Source organism: Macrotis lagotis, chromosome X (genome assembly GCF_037893015.1).
Source record: "Macrotis lagotis isolate mMagLag1 chromosome X, bilby.v1.9.chrom.fasta, whole genome shotgun sequence".
NCBI classification, from domain to species: Eukaryota; Metazoa; Chordata; class Mammalia; order Peramelemorphia; family Peramelidae; genus Macrotis; species Macrotis lagotis.
In genome coordinates this window covers 176,193,819-176,204,927 of record NC_133666.1, presented here as the reverse complement: position 1 = coordinate 176,204,927, position 11,109 = coordinate 176,193,819, and the positions used below count along the sequence as shown (strand labels likewise).

Sequence of the window (11,109 nt, the reverse complement as noted above, 5' to 3'; positions counted from 1 at the left end):
GGAAAAAATGAATTTTTTTGGAAGTCTTCTAGTCATTCCTGATGAAAATGCTAGAGCTGAATAGAAACATTGAAACACGATCAAAGAGTCAAAAGAAACATAGAAAGGTAAATTAAATCAAACAATCATAACTAAACAAAGATAAATTGTACTATAATATGAGATTATGTATATATATATATATATATATATTCCCTCAGATCTCATCATTAAAGAGAAGGAAAAGTATAAGAGAAGAGGATGATGAAATATAAAATTAATTATCATATATCTGAATGTGAATGGGTTAGACTGGATTAGAAACCAGAATTCAATAATATATTTTTATAAGAAAAATAAGGATTCATGCAGAGCTAAAAATCAGAATATAGAGCAAACTTTATTATGCTTCAAATAAAGTTAAAAAGACAGGGACAGCAAATATGATAGAACCTTGGAGACTTTTAAATGGGAATGGAAAAGAGATTATATATTGCTCAGATGAGCATAACAGCCTTACAAAAAGATCATAAAACCTCTCAAAATACAGAAAAGCAAAAAATATCAAATGCATCTTTACAAATCAAAGTAATAAAATTATATTAAAGAAGAAATCATTAAAATTTATTAGTTATTTTATAGCTTAATTCTAAAGAATAGTGGGTCAAAGACCACGTTATAGTAACAGTTGATAATTTCACTAAAAATTGCAAATACAATGAACTATCGCTTAAAATTTGGGGGAATTCAGCTGATCAGTCCTTATAGTAAAGCTTATATGTTTAAATACATTTAAAAATAAAAAAGAGGAAGTACAGATCAATGAATTAGGCATGCAACTAAATAAATTAACTTAAAAAATTAAACATTAAAAATCTCAATTTAAACACAAAAATTTAAATTCCCCCAAGTCAAAGAGATTAACATGATTGAAAGAAAATAAATAAATAAATAAAGCAATAAAATAATATATAAAACTAAGAACTGCTTATAAGTCAACAAGAAAGACAAACTAATAGGTAATATTATTTTTATCTTCTTTTGTTAAATAAGTGTTTATTGATATCTTCTGTTTCTTAAATCATTGTAGTTATTCCAAGTGTCCTTTCCCCAGAGAGGAAAAAAATCAGCACAACTGGTCAATAAATTTAAAAATCCCTAAAATATGTGCAATGTATAATACTTTTTGACCTTGCACCTATACAAAAGGACAGGGGACTTAAGGCTATCTTATCATACCTCTTCATATAAGTCATGCTTGTTCTTTATAGTTCTGTTATATTACCATAAAATATATGTGATTGTTCTTTCCATTTCTATTATTATTGTTACCGTGCATATTGTTTTCTTAACTGTGCTTAGTTCACTGTCTGCATTAGTTCTTATAGATTTTTCCAGGCTTCTCTGTATTCATCACATATATCAATTCTCATAGTATAGTAATATTCCATTACATTCAAGTACCACAGCTATTTAGTCATTACACAATTGTTGAGCATATACTTTTCTTTACTACAATAGTGCTGCTATAATTATTTTGTCATATATAGGGACTTTCCTGTTCCTTGGGACAAAAACCAAGTTATGGAGTCTCTGATACAAAAAGCATGAATATCTTTGTCATTTTATTAGCATATTTTACCAAAATGGTTGTATCATCTCACAGCTTCCAAATAATTAGTGTATTTAACATTGAGCATTTTTTGGTCATCTTTTCCAATTTGCAGGGTGAAACATGAAATCTTATGATTGTTCTGAATTATATTTCTCTTATTATTAGTGATTTGGAACATTCTATCATGAGAATACTTTTCAATTCTTCTTTGAAAATATGTGTGTGGGGGGCAGCTAGGTGGCAAAGTGGATAGAGTACTGACCCTGAAATCAGGGGAACCTGAGTTCAAATTCGGCCTCAGACACTTAATAATTACCTAGCTGTGTGACCTTTGGCAAGTCACTTAGACCCATTGCCTTGCAAAAACTAAATGTGTGTGTGTGTGTGGGGGGTGTCTTACATACCAACTCTATCAGAGAAATTTGATACAAATAGTTTTTTTCCCATTTGATCGCTTCCTTTCTTATCTTAGGTACATTAATTTTGTTTGCATAGAAGCTTTTCAGTTTATCTTTTATAAATGTCTCTATCTCTGCTTTAGAGCAGCTAGGCACTACAATGGATAGAATACTGACCTTGGAGTCAAGAGGATGGGAGTTTCGAATCTGACCTCAGACATTTGATTGATTGCCACACATCCAGGGTCATCTCTAGTCAACCTGATTCATATCTGGATCCAGATGGCTCTGGAGGAGAAAGTGGGGCTGGTGACTTAGCATAACACCTCTTCACTCAAATTCAATTCATGGGTTTGTCATGGCATTATCTCCTTGATGTCATGGTCTTCTTTGAGAAGAAAGGACAAAAAAAATCATTATAATCATCTTTGCTTTAAAAAAGAAAACATTTCTTTAAAAAACAGAATTACAGTAGCTCAAAATAAAAGTGAGATTTGTAAATTTAAATACAGCTCTTCTCCAAATGTTCAGATGAACTATTTATGCCTGACCTGTAATAGAACCTTTAGGACTAGCATTAGTCTGATCAGTCATAGTCAGACTCATCCTTGATTCTGAAATATTAATGTCTTTTTGGTCCCCTTCAAAAACAAAAAGCCAACCAACCATCCAATCAATCAACCATCATCTAACCATAGTAGTGACAGGTATATGATTTGTTTTTCTTCCTTTTTTTGATTATTAATTTTAAGATTGTTTAACCATTTAGAATTTAATGTGTGAATAATTTCTTTAATAACGACAAGAGTATGCTGATGAGCAAGGCAAGCAGAGTGTAAGTCAGTATTATTAAGATCACCATTAGTAAGACCATCTCTGTCATCTCAATTTGCCTTCAGGAGGTACTTTCTTTTCCCTCTTTCCATTCTTCATTGAGCAGGTAAAGGTCAGAAAGTAGATGAGGGCAGAAGAAATATTGGAGCAGGTCCCCATTACAGTAGAGTACCCAGAAGGTTCTTAACCCAAGAATCAACCCTATATCTTCATGCTAAATTAACTCTAGCAGTCTCTAAATTGCATCAATATTTATTTATTTGTTTGTTTTTACTACTGAGAGCTCATCAGTCATCCCACTGTGCAATTCAGTAACTAAGGCTGCTCTGGGCTACCAGGTAGTCTTGCATCATCACTATTCTCTGCAATCTGGTAACTTCTTTAATCTCATTTTTGCTTTCTATTCCCCATAGAGCTTTATGCATAAAAGAAAATTTCAAACCTTTCATACCTTCAACATTTTTTATATTGAAATTGTTCTTGAAATTTGATTAGCTCAGGGAGCTGAGGCTAGGCATTGATGTAACACTCTGGTCACTTAAGTACAAAGCAGCCAGTATACAAGGGGAAGGAAACCTCCCTGAGACTTTAGATCAAACTAGCAGCATAAACTACACCAGAAATCTATGTTCAACTAAATTAATGATTTATTTGGAATAACACCCCTTCCTTGCTCTGAATATCCTCTGCAATGACTGAGTAAAACTCTTTTTGTTCACTATTCAATGAATTACACCTGTTTCATTTCATTCCAATTTTTAATCTAAACTACAAAAAGACTGGTCTAAATCAGGTCAGTCCATTACAAATGGAGTATATACTTCTTTAACAATCATGCTTCATCACTATAGTAACCATTGCCATCAACTCAAATGCCTCCATGCAATGTAACCAGAAGAGGCTCATCCCACCACTAGGGTCCTATCATTGTGGTGGTGATCTAAGGGTTGTCTCCTTCCACCAAAATGTTATATGGAAAATGGGGTATGCTGACCTTTCTTATACTGTGACTTTGGGTCTGAATGCTCTCTATATTGCTTCACTACTCCTTCAACTCAGGTAAAAACATTATTAGTTATAAGTTCAGGTTGCTAATTTTTTCCTTCCTCTTTCTCCCTTTTTCCTCCTTCTTCTCTCTCTCTCTCTCTCTCACACAAAACACACACACACACACACACATACATATATATATATACATACACACAAGAAAAGAAAATAAGCTTTTTTTGAGGGGCAGAAAAATTAAATGAGTATTGGAATTGTAACATGAGATTTTTTAGTTTGGGTTGGAAGATCATTTGATTAACAGATCTCTAGAGTAAAGTCAAGCCATTGAACATAGCTATAACTATTAGAGAGATGTAGTGAGTTCTCCAATTCCAATGAAATATAGATAGAAGGAAAGGATAGAGAGACTTTTTAAACATTCTGATCAATCATATCCACTTGAGCTCGAAACTTGTTTGTGTGCTGTTTTTGTGTTGGGATTTTCTTGCATTTTAAAAAATTGTTAACCTAATTTTCCATTGCTCTTCCCCATAAGGCTAAATTCACAAAAGAAAATTCCAGTCTTTCAATACTTTCAGCATTTTTCCCCCATTAAAACTGTTCCTTCTAACCACCAGTTCCATATTAATTTACAAGAAAATATAGCCCAACTTAAAGCAGTATTCTGTCAGATATCCTGTATTTATATGTGAATGTGTAGATTTTTCCCTTTCCTATTCCCCCCTGAGATGCATAAATTCTCATCAGTCACTGCTTAAATGGTTCTTTGAATACAGCCATTTACAGCTCTTTCATAACTGTATGAAAACTAGCTTTAAATATTCCTTTGCTAGCTATTTAGACAGTTTCTTAGAAGACTGAAAGGAAATACTTTATTAGAAAAACTCACTCATATTCTGTATTTTATTTTAACTGGCAGCAGGTGATTCACAAATTATATATTTTTCTTTTTGTCCCCTCTGTTAATTTCAGATTCTTAGAGGAAGGATAAGACTGATCGAGGTTCAGTATAAAATAAATCAGAAAAAACAAGACATCAACAGAAAGACATTTTCCTATATCTTCCTTATATTCTCTTTTTCTGTTTGTATTACTGCTCTAAGTATAAGTAAATTTATGCTGTAAGGAATCCTAAAAGTGAAATAGGAAATGGAATATTTCAGGAGTACTGAACCACATGTATATATTTGGCCACTACCTTCCTTCAGACCTGAAGGAGACCAAGACCTAGAGTCCCAGGTCCCTGGGAATTACAGTGCTTCTAACCTAGTACCTACAGTCATCATTAATTGGAGCAACTGTTTTGGAAGAGGAGTCTGTTATAGCCAACATTACCAACAACAATGAACTCCAACAGACAGGTAACTCCAATGTACCTAAGCAAAGAAGGGAAGTGATCAAAAGGGGAAAAAAACTATTTGTATCAAATTTCTCTGATAGAGTCGGTATCTAAGAAACACATTTTTTTTTGGTTTTTGCAAGGCAATGGGGCTAAGTGACTTGCCAAAGGTCACACAGCTAGGTAATTGAACTCGTCCCCCTGACTTCAGGGCCAGTGCTCTATCCACTGTGCCACCCAGCTGCCCTTACACACATATTTTCAAAGAAGAATTGAAAAGTATTCTCATGATAGAATGTTTCAAATCACTAATAATAAAAGAATCCTGGGAATAGTTGCAATGAAATCAAAGGAAAATTCCAACCTTATAATGTCTTCAACATAAAGCTTTCCTCTAGCAACTAGTTCTAAAAGGCATTTACAAAGAAGCTGCAGTCAACTTTCAAGCAAAATTTGTCAAATATCCTATAGTTGAGAATGACTTCCTACTCAGACTACCAATCCTATCAGAATCTTAAGGAAAAATCTTCATGGAGATATGACCTGTCAAGCTAACAAGTACCCCTTTTCAGAAACCACAACTACTGAAGACCAAGGAAGGAAAGTTCTCACCACCAAAGTCTTTGTCAGTCAAATGATTTGACCATAAAAACAGATATGGAATCAGCCATAGAAATTATATTTAAGTAAATGAATTACCATCTGCTTTGCAGCTGCAACCTAAGGACTCTTATGCCTTATCAAATGTCTTAAAGTTTAAACCCCTGTATGTAATTATCTCCCTGTTTTCATCAGAACATGGACTCCTTTATAACAGAGGCTATCTTGTTCTGCAATTTATATCCTCAGTATTTAGCAGAATACTTCATAGATACAAAATCCTAAAGAAATTCTTTGTCATTCATTCTAGGATTTCATTGGATAAGGCACTTCTTTTTACTGATGCAGGGCAGAATTTTCTTTGCAACTTACAGTATTTTGGGGGGGGGGGTTTGCAAGGCAATGGGGTAAGTGACTTGCCCAAGGTCATACAGTTGGGTAATTATTAAGTGTGTGAGGCCAAATTTGAACTCAGGTCTTCCTGACTCCAGGGCTCATGCTCTATCTACTGCACTACCTAGCTGCCCCCACAAATTACAGTATTAAAAAATTCTCTGGAACATTGAGAGGTTAATTGGCTTCCCTAAGTCACACAGCTTTATATGTCACTGCAGAACTTGCACCTAGGATATGATGGAATTCTATTGTTCTATTAGAAACCAGGAGGGATGGGAATTCAAGGAAGCCTAGAGGGATTTGCATGAACTGATACTGAGCAAGATGAGCAGAACCAAAAGATCATCGTACACCCTAACAGCCACATAGGGGTGATGATCAACCTTAAAGGACTTTCTCATTCCATCAGTGCAAAAATCAGGCACAATTTAGGGGTATCTACAATGGAGAATACCATCTGTATCCAGAGAAAAAATTGTGGAGTTTGAACAAAGACCAAAGACTATTACCTTTAATTAAAAAAAAAAACTTATCTTGTTATGTAATTTTGCTATCTCTTATACTTTTTCTCCCTTAAGGATATGATTTCTCTCTCATCACATTCAACTTAAATCAATGCATACCATGGAAACAATGTAAAGACTAACAGACTGCCTTCTGTGGGGGATTGGGGGAGGGAAGAAAGATTAGGGGGAAAATTGTAAAATTCAAAATAAATAAATTTATTTAATAAAAGAACTTGCACCTTTTCCTGGGGTCAACTCTTCCTTCCCAACATTACACTGCTTCTCTTATGAATTTGGTAATTTCAGTATGGAGCTAGCAAATTATAATCTTCATTTTTATATATTCTTCCAATAAAGGACATTTTGTGGTGGTTTAGGGTCAAAGCCCAGTTTTATCACTGATGAGCTGTGTGACCCCATGCAAGGTGAAAATCAGTTTATTCATCTTTAACACTAGAGTTGCCCTTAATGGTCTAACAGCTCCCTCTAAACTCTAAAAATCTGAGATCTATCAATTTCTTTTTTATATAAATATTTTATTTGTTTTCCAATTATATACAATAGTAGTTTCTACTTATCATTTTTTGGTAAGGTTTTGAATTTTACACTTTTTTCCCCCAACCCTCCCTTTCCTCTCCCCTCCCCCCCATAGAAGGCAGTCTGATAATCTTTACATTGTTTCCATGCTATTCATTGATCGAAGTTGAATGTGCTGAGAGGAAAAAACATATAATTGAGGGGAAAAGTTAGAGATAGCAAAATTATGTAGTGCGTAAGACATTTTTTTCTTAAAAATTGAAGGTAATAATCTTTAGTCTTTGTTTAAACTTCACAATTCTTTCTCTGGATACAAATGGTATTCTCTGTTGCAGATACCCTTAAATTGTCCCTGATTATTGCACTATTGGAATGAGCAAGTCCATTAAAGTTGGAGATCTATCAATTTCAATTACACATTCAATTCTCATATATCTACAAAGAGGTATTGGAGTACAATGACCTCACTTAAAGAGACTTCAAAGAAGAATTAGATAAGCCAGTCACTAGTGAAAGCAATATGCACTCTTATCTGGTATGTTAAGGGTAGACCTTGTGGCTTAATTAGGGCCACCCAAGGGAGCATGGAGGAGGAGGCAGGAGCAATAAAGGAATGATCCAAGACCATTCTATAGTTCAAACTGTGACAGTATCTGACTCTTCAACAAGCAGACCAATATCCACTTCCAAACCAGAGAAGTTACCCACACCTGCAGAGTAGGGCAGGAAAAGGCAAGGAAGAGACACAATCAGAAATGTCATCAGAGGTTTTTAAGTTCCATGGACTTCAGATCAAGGCTAGAGGAACTATTCCATTTTGACCTTTGTGAGATACAGTACATAGGACCTGGTCCATTATTACACCAAGTTCTTGAAATTCTCACAGTCACTTCATGTATCAAGATTACACTCTGAAACTAAACAAAGCTAAATGTTTTATAGGGAAGGGAGGTGAAAGGATAAACCCAATTTGTTTCCCACCTTGGTTATGGGCAAGGTAGTATCAATTAATGTTTGTAAGCTTGTAGCTTGGTAGATTTGGGAATTAGATGTAAGATATCCAGTTTATAAGTTTGTAGCTTGACAGATTTGGGGATTAGATTTAAGATATCCAGATTCCCAAAGATCCAACATGCCAGGTTCCAGAAAAGGTGAGAGACAGGTAGACAAGGTCACCAGTAGAGGAATCAATATTAGAGATAACCTGTAAGAGAAGATCTAGGTGCCCACTTCAGCAAGCACATATATTAAAATTGGAAAGATCCAGAGAAGATTAGCATAGTCCCTGTACAAGGTTAACATGCAAATTCATGAAAAGCAGGTCTAGGTCCTAGAGAACTACAATAGGAGAAGAAGGGTAAAACAGGAAGTCAGAAGAGTAGGAATAGCATAGGGAAGTGGAAATCCATAGGTAATGGTTCTAATCTTTCAAATCATTTAAAACAGAGAATAGCTACGATACCTAATTAATATTTTTTATCCTTTTAATTCCCCTACCTATTAAGTAGAATTGATGGTCAGTGAAAGATCCAAAAGACAAGCAAAAAACAAAAGAGCTACTTGTCAAATACTAGAAAGTTAATTGGATTTATGCGAATCATTTTCTTTTATTCTGAGTGAGGTATAGAAATGTGTTAATTTATTCCATACAACATTCTAACATAATTTAATAAGGTTTTAGATGTGTAAATTATTCAAAATTCACATTTTTCTAAATTAAAAAGACTAAAGTTTTTGTGGGATGGAGAAAATATTTTGTATTAACACAAAAGTTTGTAGCATCTTTTAAAAAATTTTATCACTACATTTTATTTCGATACATAATGGATAACAACAAATCCCTCTAGAAGTTATATTCCACCAAAAAGGAATATATTTTACCCATTTTTTTTATAATTGTTAACAAAGAGAAAGCATAAGTCCTTTAACCTCAATACTATGGTACTAACTAACTAATCAATAATATGATTTTTCTTTTAGAGAAATTTCTTGTGCTCTATGTCGACTACATTTACATTGTTATGGTTAATATGTCTATTATTCTTTGAGCTCTACTTTCTTCATTCTGTTTCATTTCATATGTCTTCCCACAATTTTGAGAATTAATCATATTTACTGCTCTTTATATTACAATAATAGTTCATCCTATTAATATACCATAACTTTCTTATCTACTTCCCTATTAATTGCATTGTAAATAGAACTATTCTTCCCCTAAAGTCCTACTTGAAGGTACTACCATAAACATGGAGGTACTCCTGCTTTTTCAAATGCTATGCCAACAGAGCCCGAGTTCTGATCATTATAAGCATGTACCTACACTTTTTGATTAACTAAATAAAGATGTCATACCACCAAAAAGTTAACTTTGTTGTTGTAAATTCTTTTGACAGTGGTATTCCATAAAATGGACAAAAATATAAAATAGCCCTTAGCCTCTTATAACGTTCTTTGCTTTCATAGTGACAGTTTTTGATCCTAAGACATATGATTTGCAAACCATAACTGTTGCAAGATTTAATTTAATGTAGTTTTGTGGCACAATGTATAGAGTTATACATCTGAAGTCAGGAAATTTGTAAATTCAAATCTGGTTTCATATACTTAGGGCATATGCCCTGGGCAATTCATTCGACCCTGTTTACCTCCATTTCTTCATTTATATAGGGATCTGGAGAAGGAAAGTGCAAACCACTTCAGTATCTCTGCCAATAAAACCCTAAATGGAACTACATAGAGTTTCATGACTGAAAAATGACTGAATGACATGCTTAGTTTGAGCTGTTTGCCCAATGATCACCACTTTAACATACTACAGATGCAACTGAAATATGTCCAAAAAAAGTCAAATGACACAACAAATTAAACTAAAGACCAGCTTGCAAGTTCTCCCCTCAGAAGGGGGGGGGGGAGAAAATTCACAGAATCATTTTCATCATGTGTCCAAAAGTAAAAAGAATATAATTTCATTGGACATTTGTATTTCTCAGAATAACTGTCAATCCACTCTACCCTTCCCCCAAGAGCATTAAAATAGATATGGTTTATCTGGGAACATCTGTTATAGCAGCAGTAAAAAGGGATAAACCAACAAATGAGTGAAAAAGGATTTATCGAGCATTTACTATGTATCAAGCATTATGTATACTAAACTCTAGAGACACAAATACAAAAGCAACTACTTGTCTACCCTCAAGGAGCTTTTATTCTAATGGGGGAATCAATACTAACAGGAATAGTGGATAGGGAGGTTCACTTTCTTCCAGAAAATTATAGGGATAGTGAGAGGGATCACATGGAAGGCAATCATAATTTCTGATAGTCAGTAGCATATGCTTTTTAAAGAGACAAAATAACAAAAACATGCAACTCTTAAAAAATGAGTATAAAACAATTTTTTTTTCTCTAAGCTGCTCCAAAAACTATACTATTGAGCAAACCCACTGTCATTTCAACTGGTCTGTTAAAAGTGTTATTCAATGGGAATTCAAGGAAACAAGAAATAAATCTTAAAAAGGCAACTAGTTCAAATCAAGTCTGAAACACATCTCAAGACTGACTAAAGATGATGTTTGATAGGAAAGGAGGGAATTAAGACAGTTTTCTGGCTCCTGCTTCCAAACACAGTTTCCCCTTAAATCGAGAGGTTGATGGGAAAAAGAAAGGAGTCTAGCACCAATTCAGGCAACATTCCGAAGTATTGTCTAAACCAGGATAAAATGTAATTGGGAAATGTTTAACAAAATTAATGGAAAAAATCATAGTCATATGGGACTCTCTGTGACTCCATGAACTGTCTGCATCACACCAATACTGTCTATGGGATTTTCTTGATAAAGATACTGGAATGGTTTGCCATTTCTTTCTCCAGTGATTTCTTTATTTGTCTCTCTTTCT

General features: G+C 34.0%; 1 non-coding gene across 1 annotated transcript; it reads left to right on the top strand.

Moving 5' to 3' along the window:
* Window positions 1-8,434: 8,434 nt before the first annotated feature.
* On the top strand, window positions 8,435-8,542 carry LOC141503722 (U6 spliceosomal RNA). The gene has a single exon (XR_012473048.1). It is a non-coding gene; the product is annotated as a U6 spliceosomal RNA (small nuclear RNA).
* The last annotated feature ends 2,567 nt before the right edge of the window (window positions 8,543-11,109 follow it).